Source organism: Phasianus colchicus, chromosome 1 (assembly GCF_987193195.1).
Source record: "Phasianus colchicus chromosome 1, bPhaCol1.hap1.1, whole genome shotgun sequence".
NCBI classification, from domain to species: domain Eukaryota; kingdom Metazoa; phylum Chordata; class Aves; order Galliformes; family Phasianidae; genus Phasianus; species Phasianus colchicus.
In genome coordinates, this window is record NC_143436.1 from 169,372,823 (window position 1) to 169,383,062 (window position 10,240).

General features: G+C 40.7%; 1 long non-coding RNA gene across 1 annotated transcript; it reads right to left on the minus strand.

Annotated features, from left to right (window-relative positions):
• Positions 1-531: 531 nt before the first annotated feature.
• On the minus strand, positions 532-9,732 carry LOC149920232 (uncharacterized). The gene is made up of 4 exons (XR_016470538.1): positions 9,651-9,732; positions 7,492-7,554; positions 6,516-6,682; positions 532-879 (listed from the first exon to the last, which is right to left on the minus strand). It is a non-coding gene; the product is annotated as an uncharacterized LOC149920232 (long non-coding RNA).
• Between the last annotated feature and the right edge of the window lie 508 nt (positions 9,733-10,240).

The window sequence follows — 10,240 nt, forward strand, 5'->3', positions numbered from 1 at the left end:
GCTGCCTGGGAAGACACTTCAATGCTAAACCTGGGTTTGTATTTCATTTAGGAAGTAATTTTACAAGGGAGACACAATAGCATGTACAGAATCTGATAATTTTGAATAGCCAGTGTAGATCAGTACTCACTGATGGTTCAGAACATGGAAGGAAGCAGGGAGCATTGATTGATGCTTTTATGGGGGAAACTACAACAAAAACAAATGAACCTAGAGTCCCATGTACAACTTAGTGGGAATATGACTGTGCACCCTTCTCAATCTGGAGAGGAGGCTCAGGGGAGACCTTATTGCTCTCTATAACTACCTGAAGGGAGGTTGTAGTGAGCTGGGGGTCGGCCTCTTCTCTCATGTAACTGGTGATAGGACTAGAGGGAATGGCTTCAAGCTGCACCAGGGGAGATTTAGGCTGGACGTTAGAAAATACTGCTTCTCTGAAAGAGTGGTCAGGAAGTGGAATGGGCTGCCCAGGGAGGTGGTGGAATCACCGACCCTGGAGGTGTTCAAGGAACGTTTGGATTTTGTGTTGAGGGACATGATTTATGAGAACTATTGGTGACAGGTGGATGGTTGGACTGCATGATCTTGTAGGTCTTTTCCAACCTTGGTGTTTCTGTGATTCTGTGATTCTGTGAAATATTCCTGAAATCTTTACAAGTCCTTGCTTAGGAAACCAAGGTTCTTCAGACATACAAGAACGAGGCACACTGCTTGTTCCTTGTTTCTGAGAAGAAGAGACACTCTTGTTACAAGGCTGCTGCTTAGCAAGAGGTGCTTGTTTCCCAGTTCTGATCAGAATAGAAGACTGGCCTTACTGGATTATACCTGAGGTCCATCTGGGTCACTGCCATGTCTCCACCAATGTTTACCAGCAGTTGCCTAGGAGAGAAAGTAAGAACAGGACAAACATAAAGGATACTTCTCACCTTTTGGCTATTTCCCCCTCAGAGACTTCCCGAGACAGAAGTGTGATGTATTATATGTACAACAGCATTTAAAAAAAAATACATATATTTCCTAACCATTGGTGGATTTCTTTTCCATAGGTTTATCCAGACATTTTCAGAAAGAAAAAAATACAACGGAGCTTGATCAATAGTTCACTTTCAGATTGTTGAAAGAAGCTGCTAAAATTGCCTGTGTTTTTCTGGAAAAGGTAACTGAGCTTCTAAGAGAAGAGAAGGTTTAAAAGAAGTAAAAAATGTTACCATAGAGATGGGCAAAAGAACCAAGAACACTATATGAGAGGTTGGTTTTTTTTTGCAAGTCTCAGTTGGCTGGAGGACCCCAACTGCTTAAGAGCTGTATTGGTGCACATCCATTGTGACTTAATATTCTATTATTTATTGATTACTGAAACACAGAATGTGAGCTTCACACCCCTTTTCCTCACTGTTGGATTTCTGTCTATCTGTGTAATTAATATAAATCTTAGGGTATGATGCTTTGTCCTAAGTTGTTCATTTCTATGGGTTTTTCTTCTAATTGCTTATTCCCCGATTGCTCTTCTTTTATTCATATTCTTACAGTATTCTCATTGTTATTCATTTTCCTCTAAGCATTAAAATAGATTCACTGTTACCATGGTGGGTACTGTTATATAGGCTCAACTAAAAGATGCTGAGGTTTTAGTTCCTTTAGCTCTCTGGTGCATTTTATATTTTCTTAAAATATTTTTAACCAATAAGTCTAATTTCACAACATCCTCTTTGTTACTATAAATAAAGCTAGCTCCAAAAGTTACTCAGCTTGTATTCATCTCAGAAGTTGGTTTGCACTTTTATTGGTGCTTTAGCTCCCCAGAGCTTTCAGAGGTTCCATGTAAATGCAGTGGAAACTGGAAGTAAAACAAATTCTCTGCATATTTAATAAAGATTTTATATGAAATCTAAAAATAAAAAGATCTGTGTTAATAATGGCACTGTCTACTGTTGTTCATCTAATGTTCTTCACGATGAGCTCCTGTTCTCTTTTGCTTTTAACTTTGCCAAACTGTAACAATTGGAAATGAGGATTTCCCTGCTGGGCTTCTGTTCATTTAGCTGAAATTTAAGTACATAAATAAAACAGTTCAGTCACTTCCAAGAATGTGGGTAGAAAAAATGTATTGTTTTGATGGTGTTAATTTCTGTCTTTCATTTGAGAGCTCTAGCTGGCCCCTGTGATTTAAAAGAGAAACATGAAACTGAACAGTAGACAACTTTTGTGTATTCTCCAGAAAAATGAACCCAAATATGGCCAAGTTATAGGCCTTTCAGTGGAAAGAATGCAGTTAGCATATGCTCTGTAGATCTCTGCTGCAGCTGTGAGCTGAATACCTTAGGGAGCCTATCTGCCTGGACACAATTCATTCTGGACATTGCTATTATGATAACTCCATGCTACCGTGGCCTCAGATCCTGTCTTTCCCTGCCTTTCCATGTCTCTCTTTTTATGGCAGTGAGGAGATTTGGTTTAAGTGCAGGAAAGATACAAGACTGCTCTTGGGGACAATTGAGCAATTTGGGACTAAGAGAGAGGAAGGGGAAAAATGGGGGAAATGGCTTTGGGCTGGGTGAGGAGCTGTAGGAGGCTGGTACTGGACAAAGAGCCAGGAGCACAAAGAATTGAAGCCAGATGGGAAGGCTGGGAGCAGAAGAGATCACACATCTGAGGAGAGCTGGGGAGGCAAACGTGTGGCTGCTCTCCTGAATCAAGAGAAATCCAAGAGATTTTGTATAGTTTCTGTGTAGTCCACAAATTTTTTAGACTCTTGGCACAGGAAGGTGCTCTTCCTCCCCAGGACCACAGGGTATCTGAGAAGAAGGCCATCTGTCAAACACTCCCAGTGTCCTGCAGATCTCTGTCACTTAGTGAGTCTCCAGTCCTGGTGCTGACCCTTGCCTTAGAAAGCAAAATCAGGGGCAGGGAAGAAGGATGCCCAGGGTTTTTAAACAAAGGAAAAGTAGAGAAACAATTTCTATGCTCTCCAACCTCTTCCCTCAAGCCTTATTTTAGAACTCTTTTGTGTTGCGAAATCCAAAGGTAGGAACTTCTGGAGTTAATGTCATCTGTGTGGCTTTAATTTAGCTGTTGGCTCAGGCATGATATTACAGTCTCTGTTTATTAAAATAAAAAAAAATTAATGGCTACACTGGAAAGCTTCAGTTGCCTCAGGGACAGTGATCACTATCTGATTATATTCAGTAGGGCAAGTGCCGAACACTGGCCACCAATAGTGCATGTATTGGTTATTCTGAAAACTAATTTCCTGAACATGCGTAAATTACAAGAAAATTGAATGGGATGTAAAACACAGGTAGAAAAAAAGATAATAAATCTATGAGTGCATTTCAGAGAATTTTATTTAAATGGAAAAAAAAAATCCAATTTCCCCTGTATTCAGGGAAGGACTGCTTGGCTAAACATTAATCCTGATTCAGTGGCAGAAGGAAATCAGCTGTTAGAAAGACATCATTTTTACATGAACAAAAAGAAGGGAAAGAGAAATTCATACAGGCAGGAAATTATTAAGTGTTTAAAAGAGTCAGTGAAGATCTCAGAAAAAAAAAACAAAACTTGCAAATGACAGCTAAGGATAATGTGAAAGCATTCAGTTTTTAGGAGCAATGACAGTGTTTTCCATACTCATCACTGGAAACAGCAAGCAAAACTGATGTCAGTGATACCATATAGGAAAAATATATTTAAAATGTGCATTTTTATTTAGAATGGAGCAGGATTTGCATCACAGTAGAATAATATAGAGATTACAACACATTCACAATTAAAGTTATTAAGAAAAAGCTTTGACAGTGGAAATAAATTCCAGAAGACTGGAAGGATACCGATGCCATGCCAGATTCAGTGATTCCCTAATTAAAGAGTTGTTAGTCTCACATAAGTTGTAGACAAAATGACAGAAAATGTCATGAAGTTTCAAAGGAGCTGATATCTGCATATAATTATCACCCATCAGTACAGATTAATGAAAATGAATTCTTGTAAACCAAGCCTGATTCCACTCCGGAGGATTATATATATGGCTTATAAAAGTGCTGCAATGTCTTTAGATTTGTTAAGACTTTTGACTTAATACTAGGTGGTGTTCTGTTGAAGACATGAGTAGCAGCCAATTTGCAAAGGTTTTATTGCTGTGTAGTTGCAAATGTGATGCACATCTGATAATTAGACTTTAAACACATGCTTGTTTTGAAATCAGTCTTACTCATTTATTTGGTTAGATAGCTGTGGCCTGACTGAAGTCAGTGTGTGTGTGAGAGGCACTTGGTCATTTGGAGGTGCTGAGGGTAAAATAAGAAGCATTGCTGTCAAAAAGTTCCTAACATATGTAAATAAGTAAATATAACACAGATCAGAAAATAGATTTTTAAAATTTTCTTTGTATTTTTCATCCTTTCTTGTACCAAACTGAAGAGCCTGAAAGCAGGCATACTGTTGGTGTAGCCATTCATATGCATCCCAAAGATGTCCTGCGGTGGTGTAAAATTTGCCCAGTACAAGCCAAACACACCCAGGGACTGGATCAAAAGCTCCCATGTCCCAGTGCTAACAGGGACAAGCTGAGAGAGATGCAGAGCTGTTGGAGTGAGTCTCAGAGGAGGGCCACGAAGATTATCAGAGGGCTGGAGCACCTCTTCTATGAAGACAGGCTGAGAGAACAGGCTGCAAGAACTTCAGCCTGGAGGAGAGAAGGCTCCAGGGGGACCTTAGAGCAGCCTTCCAGTACCTAAAGGGGGCCTACAGGAAAGATGGGGAGAGACTTTTTATAAGGGCAGGTAGAGACAGAATGAGGAGAGATGGCTTTAAACTGGAAGAGGGTAGATTTAGACACGATATTAGGAAGAAATTCTTTACTGTGAGGATGATGAGACACTGGAACAGGTTGCCCAGATAGACTGTGGATATTCCCTCCCTGGAAGCATTCAAGGCCAGCCTGGATGGGACTTTGAGCAGCCTGGTCTAGAGGGAGGTGTCCCTGCCTATAGCAGGGGGTTGGAACTAGATGATCTTAAAGGTCCCTTCCAGCTTAAACCACTCTATGATTCTATGATTCTATAATATCACGTAAGGTGACAGCTGGACCAGCTCAGGTGGATGATGTTCCTCTGGTCTATGCCCACACACCATAGGAAGGTACACTCTCAGAGATGGGGTCCTCTGGCTCAAAAGCAGAACAAGGCTTTGAAAGCAAACAGCTTTAAGGACTTGCTGGACTGAAGGACTATTAAGGTGCCATAGAGGAAAAGCAAGTAGCTTGCCACTGCTTTGTATTGTATAGAAACAAAGCAATGTGGTTTATGACTTCAAAACAAAACTTCTGTAATGGTTTATTAAACCATGCCACATTAATATTAACTTTAATTAAAGAGAAGGGAATGTCTTTAGAGGAGAAGGCATTTGCATTACAGTTGCAATCACTCTAACAATTTCCCAGTGTAATGTGTTGGAACAATCAGTTGATTCTTTGCAAGCAATGAGAACACAGGGTGTTTTGGGAAAAAAAAAAAGATCAGTAAAACGTTCATTACAATCTATAATTCCACTTCCATATCCTTACTTCTTATTTTATTCTACTAGTGTACTCTTTCTTCTTATTTTCAGTTTGTTTTCTAGCTGTTTGCATCATTTTTGAGCAGCCCTACAGGCTCCTGTGAAACAGATGAACAACGTACCCTTCCCATGCCCAGATTAACTCAGGGAAGAATAGCAAGATCCCTGAAAGCTTTATCTCAGGGATTTATTCTGTTTCTCTTTCATCTTTTAGAACCACTGAGGACTATTGGTGTGCATTACTACTTGCATGTTTTTTAGTAAATGTTTTCAGGTCTATAAGCAACACATGGTAAAAACATCTCTATTCTAACTGCTACATCTAATGTAAACAATACAGGCTGCTCTGTATTTCACATATTAACAGAGAAGTACAGATCACAGATTGGGGGATGGGTAGAAAATTGCTTTTCCTTCCCCTTCTCTCCTTGTACGCTTCACTAAGCTATTCCATTTCAGCTTTCAGCTCCTATTGTTAAAAGTAAAGTGTAAGACATTGATTCGAAGGAAACACTTGAAGACACACAGAGGAGGAGATGGCAGAGCACTCATTACAGGCAACTGATGTCCAGCCATCCTGGCCTCCATCACATGCAGGTTATGAAGATTTGCAGCTAGCTGGATCCCTTTTATTTCACCATACCAAAAAGTAAGCTGTAACTCCATCTGCCAGGAAGGAAAACTCTCCTGCTGGGTGTGCATTGCCCAGTCCCACAGTGTTTATCTGAAGAAAGAGGAGAAGTTAAAGGAAGGAGTGCTGCCAGCCCAGCAAGAGCCTGGATTTATTCCATGTAAACAAATTTTGAGTTGTCTTTTGCAGTCAGTAGGTGAACTGCATGATATTTTCTCCCAAGAGGAACCTAATATTTCCATTGTGCTCCTTGGTATTATGCCTCTTCCCTGTATGCACTCAGATACCAAACATGTAAGCCGGTGTGGATTAAAAATGATTCAATACTTACAATTCGAGATATTCTGGCCAGTAGCTGCCTTTTAGCACTGTGTAGTGCAATGAAGTTTTCGTTTAATGAGGTCTCACCTCATCTTCTCAGACACCCTCAGGTTATCCTCTGCACTCCAGCCCGAGTAGGCAGTCTTCAGAGCTCCAGTGCACAAGCTGGGACAGGGGCTGTGGGAAACACATTGCTGAGCAGCTGCTGGGGATTTCATGGGGGCAGCACCAAGGGGTGAGGTGGTGGGATGTGCAACGCCATCATGAGGAGAAGCTGTGCTGGTGGGACAGCATGAACAGCAGGCACAGAGAAACTCAATAATTGGACAACATCCTTTCTATAGTTGGAAGTCTACTGAGATCCTGTCCTGTTCAGCAGACAGGCACCATGTTGAGGTGTTTAAGTGTTTAGATGTTGTATTAAGGAACATGGTTTAGTGGGAAAATGTTGGTGTTAGGTGAATGGATGAACTGGATGATTTTTGAGGTCTTTTCCAATCTTGATGATTCTGTGATTCTGTGTCAGCACAGGGTATATTTGGGTTTCTGGTCTCACTTTCACTGATAATGTCCAAAGCTAAGTGACTGTTGTCAGGATGGACGGTTTTTCATGTGCTTGAAGAAGAGATTTCTCTAAATAATGTGTTGTATTCTCTAGCTAAATGGGATTAAATGCCTTTAAAGGTTGCCTATATGCTTAGTAGGTATAGGGTTATTATAGTTTAGATGTGTTAGTGGTTTTCACCGAAACAAGCTGAGTCTTTGTTTTTCTCTCAGACAAGTAGGTGTGCCTTAGTTTCAGCTGGGATGCAATTTTTCTTCTGTGTCTTGTATGATGTTTTTGGTTCTAGGAGAAAAACAAGTGATAACACATGGGTGTTTATAGTTGCTGCTAAGAAGTGTCGTACAGAGCCAGGGCCGTTCTCAGCGAAGGGAGACGGGAAGGAACAGAATTAGGACATCTGACTTAAAGGGATATTCCATACCATATGACATCAAGCAGAAGGAGTCTTGAAGGGGATAGGAGTTCATCTCTCTCTCTTCCACTGCTTGGGGGAGAGCTAGGCATTAGTCAGGAGGTGGTGAGCTTGTGAATCACTTCTTATATACATTCATATATATATATATGGTCATAACTGTTATCCTTTTCCTTTTCTCTATCTTAGTGAATAGTTGCATCTCAGCCCACAAATTCTACTTTTTTTTTCCCCAGTTCTCTTCCCCATTCTCCTGGGACATGGGGAGTGAGTGAACGACTGGTGCTCAGACACCTGCCAGGATAAACTACAAAAACATGTTATGTTTCTTTGTAGTTATGTCAAATTATTGCCATTGGGATGTTCAGCATGAATTGTTTGATGTCTTGATTTTTATAGAAGGGCTGAGGACATAAATTGCAGTTAAAATTGGAAAATTTTATCTTGTTTCCTTGCTGCTGTTTTCCAAAAGCTATCCCAAAACACCTACAGGAGAGCAGACATAGGGCAAATATGGATTGAAGTTACTTTTGAGTACTCCAGGATCTGCAAGACTACTTTAGCATCACATGTGAATTAGGGAATATTTTGAGGCTATTCTCAGACGTGCATGTTCTCCAAGTTTCATGCACGTATAGTTCTTGAAATAGAGTATACTGGGTATCCTCTCCCTCACCCAGCACCTTCCTTGACTGAACAAAAGCAGCATTTCCCCATGGGCTAAAATCTGCTTCTCTATAACACCATACAGCTTGACTATATATATATATAGTCATATATATATATAAGTGAATGAATATAACAGGTGATGCACAAGCATGAAAAGTGATTTAAAAATTGAGTGATTAAAACAGAGAACCCAGTTTCTTATTCAGGGAATGGGAAATTTCCCATTTAGGACTTGCATGTGTGCTTGCTTTTCCCCTCCATGGCAGATATTTGAACACCCTTTTTGCAAATTTACCTTACTGTGGCCAGTTGAGTTGTATCAGCAACATGGTTGGACTGAATGGTAAAAATGCACAAATACAGCATTGATAAAATAAAATTAGTTACCTGACCCAAGTCAGGTGAGTGGTTTGCAACCATTGGGCTGGTACTAGTGCATGGCTCTTACTGAGCTCCCAGGTGTTTGAAAAACTTGTTTATACCAGTGAGGTGGTTTGTGTGGTTTGCAGGGAAAAGACTTTGAGGCTGTGTCCAGGGAATAGCAAGGAAGTTGTAAAGGATCTGAAGCACAAGTCTTATGGGGAGCAGCTGAAGGAACTGGGATTGTTTAGTCTGGAGAAAAGGACATTTGGGGAGACCTCATTGCTGTCTACAACACTCTGAAAGAAGGTTGTGATGAGGTGGGGGTTGGCCTTTTCTCTCAGGTAACAGTGATAGGACAAGAGGGAATGGCCTCAAGATGCAACAGGGGAAGAATTAGAAGTTCCTTCTCAGAAAAAGGGGTGAGGCACTGGAACAGGATGCCCAGGGAATGGTGGAGTCACCGCATCTGGAGGTGTTTAAGGAAAGGGTAGATGTAGTATTTAGGGATGTGGTTTGGTAGGCAGCACTTGTGGTAGGTGGGCGGTTGGACTAGATGCTCTTAGAGATCTTTTCCAAACTTAATGATTATACGATCCCATGATTCTATGACTTGAGCTGATGTTCAAGTAGTCATTTTTTCACTTGTATTGCTGCTTTTGGCTTTTAGGCCTTTGCTTCCCCCATGTATATCATAATTGCCTACCTAGCAATCTTTGATTTCAATGTTTCTGCTCTTAACAGGGTCACAAAGCACTTTACCTTCTGTCTTGCTGACAGCCGTGAACATGGATCTTACAAAATCCCTGCCTTATTGCCCATAACACTTCCTAGATTCTACCTAGAAACTAGAGTTCAGCTGGCACATTCTGTCTCCTTGCATTTTCTAGATTTTGCAAAAGATTGAGGACTGTATTTCTGTTTTAATTCCATCTATCTGTGCTAACAATCTGTTCTGGGTAGGAAATCAGGTTTGCATAGTTTTCTTGCAACAGATATATAAACTGCGTGTTTCAACAGCACACACTGAAGGCATTGTGAAACTGCCAACAGAGCCTTCCTGTGAACGCTGTCTCATTGTCAAGTGACAATAACTAATTATCTCCTCTATTTTTATTAGAAGACAGGTTATTTCTTACTTGGATGGCTTCCACTCCTACCAGATACTGTTTCAAATTTTTTTGTGAAGGCAATCTCCTGCAAGATGTTCCTTTCCCAGCTTAGGTGTGTCTTTCTTCCATTGATTGTGGTGCAACAGTGTGCTGGCTCTTCCTGTTTGGAAGCCTCCCACCCAGGTTACAATCCAGTGCGTTTGTACTGAATCTCTGCTGAAGTTATGTTTCTGCAGTGGATTCAAGGTAACCGTGGACACATTACCTCTCTATCACACTGCATGTTTCAAAGTCATCTGGGAAACTTGGAAGAAACTGTGCTAGTTTACGACAGCTAACAGTCTTTGAACTAAATTAATACTTCAGGTGTGGGCATGTTATTGTGTTGCCTTTAAATGTTTATTCAAATCAGATTTTCAGGGATACTAAGACAGTTTCATCTTGGTTTTATTTTACCCTTAGGTCTGTTTGGATGACCTCATAGCTGAGAGCAGAGCTTTTGGTGATCCTGTGATTTCTCCCACCTTTCTTCCCTGTTGTACCCATATCTGTATAGCAGCAATACCATTGCCTTTATCTCCTGTGCCTGTCAATTCATTGCACACCTTCCTTACCTC